Below are 17675 nucleotides of genomic sequence, written 5' to 3' on the forward strand. Positions count from 1 at the left end.
ATGGCGACAATATTTTATTTGGAAATAAAGGTGCATTTTTTCCATTTTGCATCTATCACTATTTACAAGTTTAAAATAAAAAAAATATAGAAATATTTCATCTTTACATTGATATTTAAAAAGTTTAGACCCTTAGGTAAATATTTACATGTTTTTTTGTTTTTTTATTAAAATGGTTTTTTTTTTTTATACAAAAATTTTTATTAGGGTACTTTTGGGAGGGTGGGAGGTAAACAATAGATTTATAATGTAAATGTGTGTTAATTCTGTTTTTTTTTTTTCAGATGTAGTATTACTTTTTGGCCACAAGATGGCGGCCATGAGTTTGTTTACATGACGTCACTCTAAGCGTAGCACGCGCTTAGAGTGACACATCGGGAAGGGAACGGCCAGAAAAGGCGCAGCTTCCGAGAGAAGCTGTCGCTTTTTCAGCGGGGGAGAGGAATCAATGATCGGGCTTCGTAGCCCGATACATTGATTCCTTGGCTACCGAATCCGCGGCCGGGAGTGCGCGTGCACGCGCACGATCGGCCGCGGGGGCGCGCGGTAGCACGCATGGTTCCTGGACGTAGAAACTACGTCCAGGAATCAAAATAGGTTAAAGTCACAAACAGTGATGACAATAATAGCATATTTAAAACTCTGTGAACTCTAACTGTTCCATTCTGCCTCAGTTAATACAGTAGAATATTAGTAATAAAAAAAAGTTAATTCAGTAATTTAGCCCCTTAACATTTTTTTTCTTAAAGAGACACTTAAGCCAGAAAAAAAATGAGTTTTACTCACCTGGGGCTTCAACCATCCCCCTGCAGCAGTCCTGTGCCCTCGCAGCCATTCACTAATCCTCTGGTCCCCCGCTGCCAACTAGTTTCGTTTTTGCCGACAGGCATGTCAGGACTGGCCACACGTAGCTTTTTCCGCATTCCCGACTGTAATTAGCGCTATTGTGGGCCGCATCGCGTACAAAAATATACGTTGCCGCATTACGAACGCATAGATATGAGTTGAGGCCCGCAATAACACTAATATAATAGCTGGTAGAAGCCCCAGGTGAGTAAAACTCATTTTTTTCTGACTTAGGGTTCACTTTAACAGCAATGGCACTTTGATAGCAAACATAGAAAAAAGTTGTATTGAAAATGGGAGCAGTTTCTCCTCGCTTAGTCTGATATTGTATACATGCAGAAAAATAATCTTTATAAAGCAATGACATGGTTAAAATGGACACAAAAAAAAAAATCTGTATAAATATGTAGCAGTCAGTTCCTTCCTGTTTGCTAGGCTATAGTGTACAATCAATAGATGAAGCTCAACATTGCAATGACATGTTGAAATTGAACATTGAATAATTGTATATGAATCTATATCAATCAGTCCTTCCCTGCCTAGGCTAGTACCGTTTACATGCAAAAGAATGAGCCACCAAGCATGATTTGAATAGTCATAGTAATTTATAGCTATAGTGTGCAGGCATATTACAGCGCTGTGTAATATGTTGTTGCTTTATAAATACAATAAATAAATAAATAGAGCTTAATCCTTGATCTAGTATGTTGTAGAATGTAGTAAAATAAGCCCCACAGCATAGAGCAATTAACAATAAGGGCTGATTCACACTACAACTACAAAAGCTTTTTAAGAGCTAATGATTTTGAAAGCTCTTGCTAATGCAATGCTATGGAGGATGTTTACAAAATCACATCTCCAGTGAGAACACACACTTAGGGTAACATTAGCAATAGCTTTTAAAGTCACAAAATGCTTAGAAAAGCCCTTGTAGTGTGAATTAGCTCTAAGAGTGCTTTACAACACTGCTATACATTAGTCCTTATTAGGAATGATCAATGATATGCAAATACTTCTGAATTTATGTACATTTGTTTGCAAATATATGCAGTTTGAAAATGAACAATCAATTTAAAACCAGGTAAATTCAGCTCATACACACATAAATGATGCAAACACAAGGAATCCAGCGCAGAAGATTTGAGCACAGCTGGCGCTACCATAGACCATAATAGGAATTACGACTATAGCGGCGCACAATGAGTAACTTCGGAGCCATCAGAAGACAGAGCTGAAGTTATTTTTAACTACCTGAAGACCGGTCCACGCCCATGGGCGTGGCCGCAGCGGCAGCCCCAGGACCGCCTAAAGCTGATTGGCGTCAAGTCCCGGGGCTGCATTTTGCAGGAGATTGCACGCAGGCTGCGCGCATGTCATGCTCGGGGGGTGGAGCTCCGCCCCCTCTTCAGTCTCCGAGTAGTTATTGCTACTCGGGAGACTGTTAGACAGCAAATTCACCGCCTTTACTGTTAGTACAGCGCTGCGATCACAGCTGTCCCCCTGGGGGACAAGAGAGCGATCGGCTCTCATAGGCAGAAGCCTATGACAGCCGATCGACCAGGATTGGCTGGCTGGGGGGAGGGAGGGCTTTGATTAAAACAAATAATAAATAAATAGTAAAAAATAAAAATAAAATAAAGATATAAATATTTATTTAAAAAAAAATAAACAACTTGGGGGCGATCAGACCCCACCAACAGAGAGCTCTGTTGATGGGGGGAAAAGGGGGGGGGATCACTCGTGTGCTGTGTTGTGCGGCCCTGTAGCTTGGCCTTAAAGCTGCGGTGGCCATTTTAGAGAAAATGTGCCTGGTCTTTAGGGGGGTTTACCACTGTGGTCCTCAAGTGGTTAAAACACTGTAATAGCTGGAAGCCGAATTACATAATTCCCCACCATCCACATGGACCTGGAAGGGAATAGTAGTTAGCGCCGCTGGAACTTGTGCAGCAGCAGGATGAACCATATATCGGCTGTATCCTGCGCCCAAGTCTCCCAATGGCAATTTCTCTCATACGCGAAATGATGGCCTATCAAGCATTTAATCACTGTCCTTCTACAATAAATGTTTGCACATCCCCATATTGTAAGGCTCGACAGGTTATATCCTCATTTAGTCTCTCTGCCCCAATCTATTACCGTGGCTCTGAACCTTGCCCACGTCTTCACCTATAGACAAGCCCCCACGTGTACAGGACGCGCTACTTGTCTCCTGACTATGGTTACCCCCAGGTCTTAAGGTGCAAGGCATACAGACTGAAGGAGAGAGGAATAACCTGTTAGATCCCAAATGAGGCAAGTAACACAGATCAACAGTTCAGCAGTATCACACAGGGTTATTACCTTGGTTCAGAGGGATGAGACAATCAGCGTCGTTGTCAGTAATGGCAGAGATAGCACGTGCAGATCAGGCAATCCACAGGCAAGGTTCAGGTAATGGGTAAACCAGGTATGAGAAAGTGCAGGCAAGTCTTCATGTAAAGTTATTTAACAGGTAATGGATGTCCCAGTCAGTAAATGATATAGTTTATATGAGACTGCATGCATGTTTGTTCAACTGAATGACAGAGATAGTTGTAGTATACTTATCCAGTTCAGGTAGCATGCAAGAAGTATCCAGTAACAGGCAATTGCCGGTCCAGGTGGCAAGCAAGGGTATCCAGTAACTAGCAAGGTCGGTCCAGGCAGCAGACACTGATTTCCAGGAATCAAGCAGAGGTTAATCACAACAGACAGGGATAGTCAAATACAAGCCAAGGTCAATATCCAGCGTATCATTAACAAGTGAGTGCGCACCCAGCAACTAGCCAAAGCTATGCTTATCACAGTGGATGACTGGAAGCACTCTGCAGATTTAAATACAATTCATCATCCAATCAGTGGCCGGCCACTCTCCGCAGATCCAATCACACAGCAAGGCCCTGCCTAGGTGTCAGCTTTAAGGCCACCTGACACTGCCCTTTCAGCTGACCGGAGTCAGCTGACTATTGTTTACCTTTGTGGAGGGCGTACTGGCAACGCTCCCTCCGCCTATCAGAATGTGCCGCCAGCGGCAGCGTCATCAGCGGGGAACAAGCGCCGAGACCTGGAAGCAGCGGATTCCGCCCGGGTCTCGGCGGAATTTTCAACAGACAAAGGCAGGTTCCGTATACATATTAATTTTATGCCCTCTAGTTTTCAGTAGAAGTACCTGTGAAATTGTATTGCTCCAACTGTGCAGCTATAGCACTGTTTTTTTTATCCTTACATGCTTTTCAGTAGGGTTGGTAGTATAATGTTCACCTGTTTATCTGATAATGCGATATATGTCACTTTCAGTAACCTTTAAATATGACATAAATAATCTTTCTAAGCAAGAAACATTATTTTGGCTTTAAGTTGAATTGTCCCAGGCTCCCAGCACTTATGAGAATCAAGGTATGGGCAAAATTTAGGACTAATTACCATTTATTTGGAATGTTTGAAGCATCATTGCTCCTATGTATTTTACACATTGTGGGATGCAATGAACAAAACACATAAACATTTTTTGTCTTGGCATTTATCATTGTCAATTAGTCACACGTTTTAATGCGGATACTGTTATTCACAAGGTTGCTCTGCTGGCTGAAAAAAAACACAAATTGATTTGTTAGGATTTCTGGAACTGCATTTTTCTCCATTAGCTGTATGCTTCTTTACAAATAATGCTAACAAAAATCTGATTCCGTACCAGAACATGCCTGTAACATCGGAGATGACCTTTGTTACAATGTAACAGTAGAAGTAGGAAAATAAAATATGCACTCACATCATTTGTAGACTGTTAGGAGATGACAGAATGTTCACAGAATTTTGTGTGGCTCATCTGAATCCCTCCATTAAATAACTCTGTGTGTTTATAGTCTACAACCAAATAGGAACACAATGCATATCTTGTTCTAACACATGTCACTATAAATTGCTGAATTTACTACTCCATCTAGTAAGAAAGTCTTTGATTGGCTAAGTATGTATGTCAAGTTAAGCACTTTTAGAACAGGAGCACAACCTTACAACCGTCAATGTTATTGCAATGCTACCTTTGTTTCCTTTTCCTGTTACAGTTTTCTTAGTCTTTCCTGTTACATAACCATTTTACAGATTGTCAAGTTGACCTCTGCCCATATTATGAATTAATTGATAGGACTGACAGAAAATGAGGAGTAACAGAGGTGCCAAATTAGAGTAAAATAATTAAAAACCGTTTAAAAGGAGGGGGGTTGGTGGTTACCGCCCTCAAGTATGTAGTGACCAGCCAATGAGTCGTATATAAATAGACAATATAATTTATTTAAAATTTCCAGGCAAGCAACGCGTTTCACGGGTCCAAAGCCCGCTTCATCAGGCAATCAATTTTGGAGATACACTGAAGAAACAGAGAGAGAAAAAACAAACGAATATACTAATGAACGAAATACAATATAACAGTGGACGCAAGATTTTTAGACAGTAAAAATTATCCAATTCAAAACAATTCATAATCAAATATAAGCTCAACTCAGATAAATGTCACAGGCATGGCCAATTCATTAAGTCATATGAAAGTATGTTATACTGTGCGAGGCAAATCGCCCTGAGTGGAAAATACGGACCATAATTATGACTGCCTATAAGATATACTGTATAGATGGATAGATAGAACAAAGCCAAAATTGGGTTCACAACATACATAGCTCAGTGACAATAAATCATCAGGTTACATAAAAGTAAATATATACACCGAGTACATTTATCATAGGGCTAGTTACAACCTTTATAACTACCCCATAGGAGATTATCTAAAGCGCATAGTGCATAGAGTAAAGTGCTGTAGAATAAAAAAGTGGGTCATTAACTTTACAGTGTTCAGGCTGTGGGAAAGGGACATAAAAGATTTTTGAATGGGTACTTACCACGACTGTGTCGGTTCCAAGGTAAAGCGCCAACTGTGGGGGGATGCTGCCGCCACCTGGAGTTATAACAGCGCTGGATGCCAGCGTGGACAGGTATCTAATCCGGAAGTAAACAGCGCATAGCTGTTTCCGGTAGTATGGGCTGACGAGGGGGCAGCGCGGACAGAGGATGACGTCATGCCGCTATGTACGCATATGAAGGGTGGACGCGGATTAATGGACGCGTCATATGCAGCTATGGGCACGCACATGCGCACTCTGTATTGAGGGATGGCGCCACCATATTGGAACAGGCGTTTACACGCCAGTATTAGTTGATCCTAATGTATGGTGATTTTAGTAGCAAATGTTAGGGAATGACAAGGAAATTGTCATAGGGTGTGGTTAGTCTACGCAGCGCTCACATTGAATGAACATGAACATGTGAGCTGCGTGGCAGATACATACACGTGGGAAGTGATTGGTGGCGAGATGCTACCACCTTGTGGCTGATTATATTAAGGCAGCCCTTCCCTGGAAGGCTGTATACAATGCAATGTTGCTGTGTCAGGTCTAATTAAATAGGCCTGGGAATATGGAGAATTGGGAAGGGGACATGGGGGGGGAGGGGAAGGTTTGGGGAGGGGGGAGGGAGGGAGAATCAAAAGAAGAGGGGTCTAAAAAAGACAGACAGAAAATTTAGAAAGAGACCAGAAACAACAAAAAAACAAAAAAACATTACATATGACATAAATAAGATAACATACTATAATTAGGAGTGATTGCCAGGAATTCCTCATGGACATAGTTGTTAAATATAGTAAAGTGAAATCGTCGTTAACACGCTATAGACAATTTTGAAAATAAAAATAAATCTAGGGGGAACGATAAAAGAGAGGACTAATGATCAGCGAAAAGTTGATCGATTTAAAAGTGGTCAATTAAAAGAGTTTTTCTAACACCTCATTAAGGCCCTCGGGGGCCAGGGTTCTGAGGGTCTGTATCCAATACATCTCTTTGTTCTTCAGGACCTCAAAAGTATTGTTGGGTGAATAAATGGAATCTATTAGGGTGATGGTGAGTGACCGGGGATCACCATTGTGATGTGTGCTGAAGTGTTTGGAGACGCTATGTAAGGGGTAATGCTTTAGTATATTCCTCTTGTGCTGTCCTATCCGGTTACGGGCTGATTGGGTGGTGCGGCCGACGTATTGTAGATTACAGGGGCATGAAATGACATAAATAACGTTCCTAGAAGCGCAGTCAATGTGTTGTTTGATATTGAATTCCTTATCAGTAGTATTGGATTTGAACTTCTGAGTGGTTGTGACAAAATGACAGGCTGTACAACGAGAGTGAAGGCATGGATGAGAGCCCGGATAAGCTGAGGTGGTTGTGTGTGCTGTATTGGTTTGTACATGTTTAAATTTACTGGGAGCTATTAGTCCACACAGATTTGGGGCCCTTTTGAAGGTGAGAGATGGTAGTTTTGGCAGTGATGTTTTAAGGTAGGGGTCTTGGGCCAGTAGTTCCCATCTGTTTTTTAGGATAGTGCGAATTTCTCTATGTCGGCTGCTGTAACCGGTGATGAATCTTGGGAAAGATAATGTTGAAGTGAGATGGTCCGTGACGGGGGCGGTGGTGGGGGTCTTAGTGGCTTTGTATTTGGCATCTTTTATAAGTTTTTTTGGGTAACCTCGTTCTATGAATTTTTTGGTTAGAGTCTGTGATTGTGTGTGAAAATCGGATAATTCTGTGCAATTACGGTATATTCTTTTGTATTGGCAGTAGGGGGTATTGGTGGTCCAGGGTCTATGATGGAAGCTGTCGAAATGTATGAAATTATTTGCATCTACCTTCTTGAAGTGGGTTTTGTTCTTTATAGTGTTATTCGTGGAGTATAGAACCAGATCTAGGAATTCAATTGAATTAGAATGATGTTGACAAGTGAATGAGAGGCCTGCCGGGTTATCGTTTAAATATGCGAGGAATATGGGAATGTCTGTGTGATTACCTTTCCAAATAAAAATGAGATCATCGATATATCTTTTGTAAAAGATTATGTTCATGGAAAAAGGGTGTGAATTATGAAGTTTTAGTAGTTCCAGGTAGCCCATTGCGAGGTTGGCGTATGAAGGGGCGAAGGAGCTACCCATAGCTGTGCCTGTGATTTGGTGGTAGAAACTATCCATGAAAGAAAAGACATTATGCTGTAGAATAAATTCTGCACATGTGTTGATGAATTGCTGTTGTGTGGTGGGCATATCTGGATTAGTGGAAAGAAAAAACTGGAGTGAATGAAGGCCGAAGGGGTGAGGGATGTTGGTGTACAAAGAGGATACATCACAGGTGAGCCAGCAGTAGTCCGCCTGCCAGTGTATGGGTTTCAATAGCTCTATAAGATGTTGAGAATCTTTCAAGTAAGACGGCAATGTTTGCACCAGTGGTTGTAAATGTTTATCGACGAATTTAGACAGATTGCTGGTAATGTACTCCATGCCTGAAATAATAGGTCTGCCAGGGGGGTTTTGTAGTGATTTGTGTATTTTGGGAAGGTAATAAAAAAATGGTGTTTTTGGATGATGATTGATGATAAAGTTGCGTTCATTCTTGGTAATAATGCCGTTTGAGAATGCTTCATTGATAAACCGTTTTAGAGTGTTATTAAAATCGAGGGTAGGGTCTGTGGTTAGTTTGGCGTAATGTAGAGGGTTGTCTAGTAATCGGTTAGCTTCAGCTATATAGTCCAGTTTATTCAGAATGACTATGCCGCCTCCCTTATCAGCAGGTTTTAAAATAATGTCATGATTACGTCTCAGGGTCTGAAGGGCATATTGTTCTGATTTAGTGAGATTGGAAGTGGTAGTATCAGTAGTCAGGTTGAGTTTTTGTAGATCGTTTAGTACTAGTGTATAGAAAGTTTTAATGAAGTTGCCTTTAGAAGCAGTCGGGTAAAATCTAGATCTACCCTTAAGTTCAGTGGTGATGTATTTTTAATTGATAGGACTATACCTTCTTATTTTTATATCTAAAATCACTAAAGTAAGCCTGTAATCATATAAAAAATCTCCACAGTGTGTAACAGCTGCATAGACTGTCTTCTCAAAAAGTATTTTTAAAAACAATCTTTTTGGAAAGAGTATTTTGACAGTTTCATAACTTACCATAGTTTTGTCTTGTTATTACTAGATAGCCAAGAATTCTATCAGAACATGTGTCGTATAGCCCTACTTGAAAAGATAAAAACTCAAAATCAAATTCACAATCTTGTAGTTGTTCAAAAATGCATTGAGGTCAATAAGAAAATAAAATTACATTGATCTTAGAGGTCAGCTTGTCTTATAAATTGTCCAGGTTGTGAAGACCACTGTGAATTATAATTGACCTGTTGTTTACACCTGTTGGTGGTGTATCACCATAAAAAAACTACACAATATAAAAACAAATCCATAACAATTTATTTTACGTTAAAGGGCGGAGAAAATATCAAGGGCCCTATATTTAGATAAGAAGGTAGCACCAAATTGGGGAACAGCCTTGCCATTTACTTTGGAGAAAACTGCACTTACTTGGGAACCAACTTGCCTAAATATATTAGTCATTGTTGTTTTTATTATTATTTAGTATTTATAAAGCGCCAACACCTTCCCCAGTGCTGTACAGAGTATATTGTCTTGTCATTTAAGTGCCCCTCAGAGAGGCTCACAATGTAATCCTTACCATTGTCATATGCCTACGCATATATTGTGTGGTTGTATGTGTCATAGTCTGGGGCCAATTTAGGAGAAAGCCAATTAACTTATCTGCATGTTTTTGGGATGCAGGGGGAAATCAGAGTGCCAGGAGGAAACCCACCCAGACACAGGGAAAACATACAAAGTGTGTGTAGTGCCCTGGCTGGGATTTATTCTGGACACCCAGCGCCGCAAGGTAAGAATGCTAACCACTACGCTCATGGAAAAAGCTACTACTTTCTTATTTGGGGAGAATACATTTAATTACAGTGATAGCTTATCCAAAATTATATTATATTCAGACACTCCCTATTCTAATTCCCAAAAATAGCTGTTGGATATGTGTGAAACATTTTCAGGTTTCATTTGGGGCAATAAGTGCATGCAAATAAGATGGTCTACTCTACAGTAACACAGAAGCAACGGGGTGTAAACTTTCCCATTATAGAAAATTATAACAAAGCTGCGCTTTTAAGAATCTTAAAAGATTGGATACATGTTACAAATAGCTATACATTCCAGTTGTTAGATCAATATTTATATCCAGGTACACACCTCAATTACCATGTTACACTCTCATAAGGAATGTCTCTTGGCAGAGGTTAGAGATAATCCACTTTTGTTTTCAACCAGGGAATTATGGCATAGTCTTAAATTTAAATAATCAAAATGTACACTCATCCTTATTTTTAACTTTTAAAGATAGCCAGGACTTTCTTCCCTCTAAGTCTACGAGGCTTTTGAACACATGGTTTGATCTAAATCCCAGGACTATTAGAGACTGTCGGTTTTTCATCACGTATATTACTGCCCCAAGACCACCTGTCGTTGAAATATCCTTTTATTGCATCAAATGCTTTAGCCAATAACCAGATGAAGTCATATGTTCATAGGATACTCAGGAAAAGTTGACTTGTAGAGCTGACTATCTTTAATGTGAACACGATTGTTTATTTGGGCATAATTGTTTAATAAAGTGTCCTGCGATATACATGATATGATGTCCAAGGATGTGTAGCTTGGAATGTATGTTCACCTTGAAAATATTTCAATTGGCATGCAACAAAAATTGTTTGAAACTAAAAAAATATTTCATTGAGTAAAAAAAAATATGGCTGAAAAAAATAAATATATAGTAAACGAATTCTAAATCAGGACTGTGAAACCATAAACTTAAAGAGACTCCGTAACAAAAATTGCATCCTGTTTTTTATCATCCTACAAGTTCAAAAAGCTATTCTAATGTGTTCTGGCTTACTGCAGCACGTTCTACTATCACCATCTCCAATAAATCAACTTATCTCTCTCTTGTCAGACTTGTCAGCCTGTGTCTGGAAGGCTGCCAAGTTCTTCAGTGTTGTGGTTCTGTGATGCATCTCCCCCCTCCAGGCCCCTCTCTGCACACTGCCTGTGTGTTATTTAGATTAGGGCAGCTTCTCTCTGCTCTCTTATCTTTTACAAGCTGGATAAATCCTCCTCTGAGCTGGCGGCTGGGCTTTCACATACTGAAGAATTACATACAGGCAGAGCTGTCTGCACTCTGCAGGAAGAAACAGCCTGACACTTCAGTGGAAGATAGCTGCAGGGGGAAAGAAACACACAAATGATCTCTTGAGATTCAAAAGGAAGGGTGTATACAGCCTGCTTGTGTATGGATGTATTTTCTATGTGTGGACATACTGTACATCAACCTACTTCCTGTTTTGGTGGCCATTTTGTTTGTTTATAAACAAACTTTTTAAATCTGTTTTTAACCACTTTTAATGCGGCGAGGAGCGGCGAAATTGTGACAGAGGGTAATAGGAGATGTCCCCTAACGCACTGGTATGATTACTTTTGTGCGATTTTAACAATACAGATTCTCTTTAAAGAGTAACTGTTAGGCATTATATATTAAATGTGTAACAAGTTTAAAAGGTGTAGCGTGGCATTTCCCACTGTATTGCTCCGTGAGCTAGTATGTTCACACAGGTAAATTGCCTTCTGCTCTACTGCAAGATCCACAGTTTGTAACAAGAATGGCCACTCAGACGTGTGCTCCGCACAAACACCTACAGAAAACAGGCAAAATCTTTTACAAAAGAAACAGCAAAAAAGTCAGTGCACCTTCCGTCTTGATAAACAGTGTATATTTGCAATGGTGGCAATTCACATTTCCAATACAAACATCTTGATGTGACATAGGTCAATCAAACATAGCGTGGAGGAAGCGCTAGGCTTAGCTTACGTGTCCCCAGCGTTGTGCAGGATGAGCGGTGTGGAGGTGGGTGTCAGGCACTGGGTGGAGGAGCGATGGCCGTTTCACGTCTAAGTGAAGCTTGGTCATGCTGCGTACCACTATAGTGCGGAGACGCCATACCTCGTAGAAGAGCAGGATAAAATCCCGCCCCTTCCGGCCATGATGTCCTCCTTTGGGCAGAGGCTAACAGTCATGGAGGCGGGAGCTTGCGTCATGCGTTCCGGGAGGCGGAAGTGTGCGTTCCAACCAGCAGGTGTATATGCGGAAAGAAGTCCGCATCACGCGTCTCCAAAAGGAAGCGATATCTCCCATCTTATAGGAGTGTATGCGGATACAAATCCGCATAACGCGTATCAAATCAGGGCGCCTGCACTGGGCCAATAAAATAAATGGCACACAGTAGCATATTTCGGCGACATGTTTATAAAAAACGACCTCAAAACCCACAAAAAGCGTTGACCTACTCAGACTGCCAGCAAAGTGAATACAGCGACAGTGTGCAATAGTAATCATAAAATCATGCTACAAAGGCACATAGTGAGTGGACTTCTCATCTTAAAGGTATATGGCATCTAGCCTCAAGAGGTAAAAGCATCATACAGTAACCAAATTTTTGAAAAGATAGTAATGACATTCCTACATCAGTCCGGGCACGAACAGTACCGGCAGCACCCAACACCAATCTATGATACAATTGATTCAAATTTACAGTTATTAGCTGGGGTCGCCTGGCGCTGAAAGAACCCGGACCGATGCAGTCGAGCATCAGAGGACAAAAACAGACAAATAGATCACAGCATACTTAATACTAATACAGTATGTGTTGGAATAACATTCTAGGACTAAAAGGGCACATCAGTATGTCCAGAAAACATATTAAGAAATTTGTAAGGGTCCAACATACACGACAACTCGATTTTATCATTCAGTCCCAAAGGGCCCATGGCCTCTGTTTTTAGGATCAACAATGTTTCTTTTTTCAAAAGTAGTCTCTCCCTATCACCCCCTCTTCGGGGAAGTTCTTGTTTTTGCAGGCCTGCAAACCTTATACATCCACCATTTCCATTGTGCACCTCTCTCATATGTGAAATGAAGCGGGTGCACCCTTTACCTGATTTAATAGAATTTACATGTTCTCCCACTCTCACTTTCATTGGCCTTGTCTGTCCTATTGTAATGATCTGCTCTGCTGTCTGCACAGGCAGGCAGCTTTTTGACAATTTTTTAGGTCTGTATGCTGCAGGTCCCTGGAAAGGAGACCTGTCTTCATTCTGTAAGTTTCAGAGCTGCTGTTCTGCTGAGGGATTTGCATCCACTTGTCATGCAAATTGCTTATCTGCTTCCTTTGAAGGCATGCAGTATAAATTCCATTTCCTCCCAGAATTCCCTGTTGGTCATAAAGGTTTGGTTCTGCTGGACTTACCTTGAGTTTCAGCCCCTCTGCTGATTGTTTGTGAATATTCTTGTGTAGTTAATTATTGGGGAGTGCATCTTATATTCTCTATAGTGCAGTCAGGCTTTGTATTATTTGTACGGTTTATTCCTGTGCTGTTTTGTCTGGTCCCTGCGATTGTACTGTCGCCTGCGGCGGCTGGCAGTAAATCGTTTGGTCTCGTTCCTAGATCGCATTCTCCCTGGTGGTAGATGCGGTGGATCTCCTTTGTCTGTCTTGGAGTATAACCTTAGCTGTGGTTGCTATTGGTTACTCCTTTAGTCTGTCTTGTCCAGCACGAACGCTTGCTGTTGTCTGGTGGGAGGCAACCGATTAGCAAGCGTTCACGTTATTTGTCTGTCGTCATTGTTAGGTTCATGTGTTAGTTAGGGTTGGTACATTTTGTCACTGTTGCGCTTTTCGTGCGGTGACCGTACTGTTAACGCGCTTGTCTCTGTTGCGCATATCGTGCGGGGATCGCGTTTAGGTAGTTCGTTTGTTATTTTTTTTGACATTCAGATTGTGGTTCTTTTCTGTGTCTTCCCTACTCAGTCACGCTCTGTCTTGTTCCGGATTGGTGGACATACATACATTCTGTCTCTGTGCTCACTTTCTCTCTAGGGGCTATCTTGTCCTGGATTGTTTCACCTCGTACAATTTCCATCTGACATCTGTGGCAGTGCAGATGGTTTATTCCTTTGCACGCCACAGCTCCATCTGCCGGTGGGAATTCCTCTCTACAGGTGCATTGCACCAATGTTGGGTTCTGTTATTTAAACGCTTGTGGAGCCTGGAGGATTTCCGCAGTGTCGGTGCACATCTTGTGCGCTGACCACGGAGATAATTCCCCAATCGTTACACCTATATAAAAATGTTCACAAGGACAGAGAATTATGTACACCACGTAGTCAGTCTGGCATGTAAAAAATTCCTTTACCTGTATCATTTCCTTTCCTAATCTTATACATTTAGAAGAAAGAACATTTCCACATAGATTACAATGGCCACATTTGAAACTTCCTACTGGCAAGGCCGCATTCAGCCAGTTCCTTGGTCTAGGGGTAACAAAGTCACTACTAGTCAGCAAACTTGGTGCCCTCCTAAATGCAATTCGTGGCAATGTTTTATCAATCATTTTTAAATCAGGATCTTGAGAAATGATTGACCAATTCGAATAAATCGTTTTTCTTATACATTCAGTTATTGGGGAATAGTGAAAGGCAAACGTGATTGGCTCACTTTTTTCCTTTCTTTGAGAACAGTAAAGACTTCCTCTCTTGTGTCTCTGCTTTTTGCCTAGACCTTTTCAATAGGGTCTCGTTATAACCTCTCTTTTTAAACCTTGAGGTTAGCTCATTAGCTTGTATTTCAAAATCACACTCATTAGTATTATTTATTTTTAATCTTAGATATTGCCCATAGGGAATTGCCTCAATCACGTGTCTTGGATGGAAGCTTTTAGCGTGGAGAACTGAGTTGGTGGCGGTTGCCTTCCTAAAACCCCTACTTATTAGTTTATTATTCTCCACGGTAAGCCTCAAATCCAAGACCGTCACTTCTGTGTCACTTAGTTCAGACACAAACTGCATGTTAACCACATTTGTGTTGAGATACTTCATAAATAAGTCAAATTGTTCGTACCTGACCACACCACCAGGACGTCATCCACATATCTCGACCACTGTCTGACGTGCCCCCGGAATGCGTTGGTGTCCGAGAGCACGGCAGACTCCTCCCACACCCCCCAAAAAAGGTTAGCATAGGAGCACGCCACTGGGGTTGCCATAGCCGTCCCGGACACCTGCTGGTACCATCTGCGGTCAAACAAAAAAGCGTTGTTGTTCAACACGAATTCCAGACATTCTAAAATAAATTCGATATATTTATCATCACGATTGGTACGTTGTAGAAACTGCCTGACTGCAGCTATACCAAACACGTGCGGGATACGGCTATACAGACTGACCACATCAATAGTGGCCAGCCTGTCACCCGGGACCCAAGTGGTGCGCTCCACCATTTGCAAAACCTCCAAGGTGTCCCTTAGGTATGAAGGAACCCCTTTAAGCAGGGGGCGCAGGAGATGGTCGAGATACCTGGACAGTCTCTCGGTGAGGGATCCACATCCGGAGACTATAGGATTTGCTTCCACTCTTACCGCATCGTCTGGTCTGGTATCACATTCCAAAGTTACATAAATCCCTGGCCGCACCACCGGGACTCTATGAAGAAGGCTATGAAGATTTTTCTGATATCATAAGGTTGGGTCTGATGACAGTGGGTGATAGGTCTCCCCATCTCCCAACTGTCTCAGAGCTTCACCTCAATATTGGGTAACTGACATAATTACAAGATTACCGCCTTTGTCGGCTTTTCTTAATACAATTTCTTGATTATTTTTCAGCCACTTCAAAACCCTCCACTCCTCCCCCGTCAAATTTGACTCCGTGGTCTCGTAAATCTCGGCTTTGATATCTCTTAGTGTGTGTTCAAAGAATTTTTCCAGGGATGAACCCGGTGTCGTAAAGGATGGATTGATCTGCAGGCCCTGAAAGCACCAATGTTGCCCAAAGAGAGTCTCATATCCTCAGGGTTATTTGGATTGTCCCTTAATGCACCCTTCTCCAGATCCTGTAAAACCTGTAGGATCTCCTCATCCGTGGGGTACAACGCCACTTGTGGGAAGAATCCCAAAATGGCAGTATCATTATCCCCTGTCATTTGAGGAGTGGAAGGAAAATTAAGATTAATTAGAAGCCCCTCATTGGGTTGGGACAAAAGGTCGAGACCTTCTGAACTTGCCCCGTCACCTACAATCACCGGGGTGGGATTGTGGTTAAAGTGGTCTAACACCCAGCATTTCAACTTTGCTTTAAAAGATTGCTTACAGCTTAGAAACGATTATGCCAGATTTTTTTTTAGCAGAAATTCACTGAATGGATTAAACATGACATTTTAGTGCTGCATTTAGCTAGAAATCCTCCTCCGTGCTTAGGTTTAGTTACAAATGTATCTATTTACAAAGTAATAAATAAACACTGCTCTGAGAGAACAAAGAGGGCTTCCCCGGCAGGCTTTTCAGAGGTCTAATTGCATTCCAAACAAAGATACATTTGTAACTAAAGATAAGAATGGATGCAGATTCCAAGTTAAATCCAACACTAAAATGTCATGTTTAACCCATTCAGTGAATTTCTGCTTAAAAAAAAAATCTGGCATAATAATTTCTAAGCTGTAAGCAATCTTTTAAAGCAAAGTTGTAATGCTGGGTGTTAAACCGCTTTAATTCTAGGATCTTCTTTGTTAGCGAATCTCTGTTTAATTACTAATTTTCGTACAGATTTAAAAAGATCTATGGTGAATGAGACAAAATCGAATTCTTTAGTCGGGCAAAAATTAAGGCCTCTCCTGAGAAGAGAAAAACATTTCGGAGGAATTTTAAGACCAGAAATATTCATGACTTGTAGATCAACATTCTCGATTACTGGCTCATGCCCTTGCGCTTTTTGTTCAATGGTTTCGTTAAGTTGGATCCCTCCCAACTGACAGCTTTTAATCTTTTCACTAGTTCTTCTTCTTCCTCCTCGTCTAATTCGTCTCCTAAAGGGGCTGCTGCACCTGCACATTCTTCCTCAGTTGATTTAATCTCACCACTTCCCTTCTTTTTATTGTCAGGGGTCTTTGGGTTTCTCTTCCTGTTCTTTTACTTAATCGCTGATTTATTACTTTTAGGCTTATCGTTGTCATTATCTGAACCAGAGTCTGTGGTCCAATAACCTTTCCCTTTAGGGTATTTTCTTAATGGAACTGGTGGGCCCCAATTAAAGATCTTATTTCTATCGAAATCCTCTTTATCTCGATAAAACTTTCTAAGTTTTCTTGCTTTAATTTCGTCTTGAATCTTCAAAATCCTAGTTTCGATTTTAGTGGTGATCAAATTATACCTGTCTTCTGTTACTGAGGCTTTAAAGTTATATTTAGTATCTTGTAGTTCGCAGGACACCTTATTATATTCCTTAATGGTACGCACCAAGACTATGTCTTGCAATCTTTTGACATAGTCTAGATGTGCTGTTGTCCAGTCATTTACAAAAACCGGGTCTTCCCTATATTCAGACGGTTCCTTGTATGACCTAAAGCCTCTGGCCACTATGCCGTCTTCTTTATACCTTTTTAGAGTCGCCACTGTCCAAAAGAGTTTTATCTTTTGTTCACCTTGGCACCCACCTCCTTACTAGCCTGTGTGGACTTAAATCAATTTTCTATTTTAGGCTGTTACATAGATAAAAAAAGATGCTAATAAGGCAATGCCAATAGTTAAAAACATTCTTACTTTTTTTCCTAAGAAATATTTGTCTCCCCATGCCCCCAGGCCGCACGGCCGCAGAACAGAAATGACAGGCAGGCTGAATCAGCCTAATTGGCTGAAGCCTTTGTCACTCACCTCTCTGCGCTGTGATTGGCCGTCTGCTCTCCCCTTGTCTGTGGTGGTTGTAGTGGCTGTAAGAGCTAGTGTTGGGCGAACAGTGTTCGCC

General features: G+C 41.3%; 1 long non-coding RNA gene across 1 annotated transcript; it reads right to left on the minus strand.

Annotated features, from left to right (window-relative positions):
- Positions 1-5134: 5134 nt before the first annotated feature.
- Positions 5135-8964, minus strand: LOC137507214 (uncharacterized). The gene is made up of 2 exons (XR_011020474.1): positions 8900-8964; positions 5135-5230 (listed from the first exon to the last, which is right to left on the minus strand). It is a non-coding gene; the product is annotated as an uncharacterized lncRNA (long non-coding RNA).
- Between the last annotated feature and the right edge of the window lie 8711 nt (positions 8965-17675).

Source organism: Hyperolius riggenbachi, chromosome 1, assembly GCF_040937935.1.
Source record: "Hyperolius riggenbachi isolate aHypRig1 chromosome 1, aHypRig1.pri, whole genome shotgun sequence".
Taxonomy (NCBI): Eukaryota; Metazoa; Chordata; class Amphibia; order Anura; family Hyperoliidae; genus Hyperolius; species Hyperolius riggenbachi.